We start from the raw sequence: 1,073 nt of genomic DNA on the forward strand, positions 1-1,073 counted from the left end.
TTCTTCTTCTTCTCTGCAGTGTTAGGTGTTAGGCTGCACAAATAAAGCCACTGCTGGCTAATAATCACAAGAGTTCACAGTACACCAAGCGTGAGCAGCTGCTGTTCTGTAAATGAACAAAAGAGTTGTTATATAAAAAGGACAAAGGACACTTAGATTTGTCTATCCTCACAAAAAGGTAACTACAACTTTTAGCAACTGGTATGCAGATTGAGTAATAGCAAGTGACCTCTTTTAATACTGTAATTTTATTTATTTTGTCGTGCTGGGGATTGAACTGCATAGGAGGCAAGCATTCTAGCTGAGGATATATATACCTCCAGACCGATATTCTTATTTTAAGTAGGTGACATTTAAAATAGACTTAACAAGCTGGACATGGTGGCACACGCCTGTAATACCAGTACTTGGGAGGCTGAAACAGGAGGACCGTAGGTTGAGGCCAGGTCCAGCAACTTAATGAGACCTTGTTTCAAAAAAAAAAAAAAAAATTAGGGCTGGGGTGTAGCTCAGAGGTAGAACACCCCTGGGTTCAATTCCCGGTATCCTCCCAAATAAAATAAAAATAAAAATGTTAATAAAAAGCCCGGTGTGGTGGCACACGCTTGTAATCCCTGTGCTTGGGAGGCTGAGACAGGAGGATCACACAGGTTCAAAGCCAGCCTCAGCTACTTAGTGAGGCTCTCAGCAACTTAGTGAGACCCTGTGTCAAAATAAAATGTAAAATAGGTCTAGGAGTATAGCCCGGAGGTAGAAAGCCCCTGGGTTCCACCCCCAGTACCACCAAAAAAAAAAAAAAAAAAGTTAATAAAAATAGACTAATAGGGGGAATACCAAACCAAGAGAACATGTATGATTAATTTTCTTGGTCCCCTAATTTGGTTTGAAAGTTTTCTAATGGTTGCTCTATAGAATATAGATCTGGAAACAAAAGGTACTTATTAAGGATTATGAATAAGTGTCTAAATGACTGTAGGTATCAGTATAAAAATCTGTATAATATACATAAAACATGTATATGATATGTGGGTAGCATAGGATACTATACAAGCATACAAGCATTTTAACAACAA

Source organism: Muscardinus avellanarius, assembly GCF_963383645.1.
Source record: "Muscardinus avellanarius genome assembly, chromosome: 1".
Classification (NCBI taxonomy): domain Eukaryota; kingdom Metazoa; phylum Chordata; class Mammalia; order Rodentia; family Gliridae; genus Muscardinus; species Muscardinus avellanarius.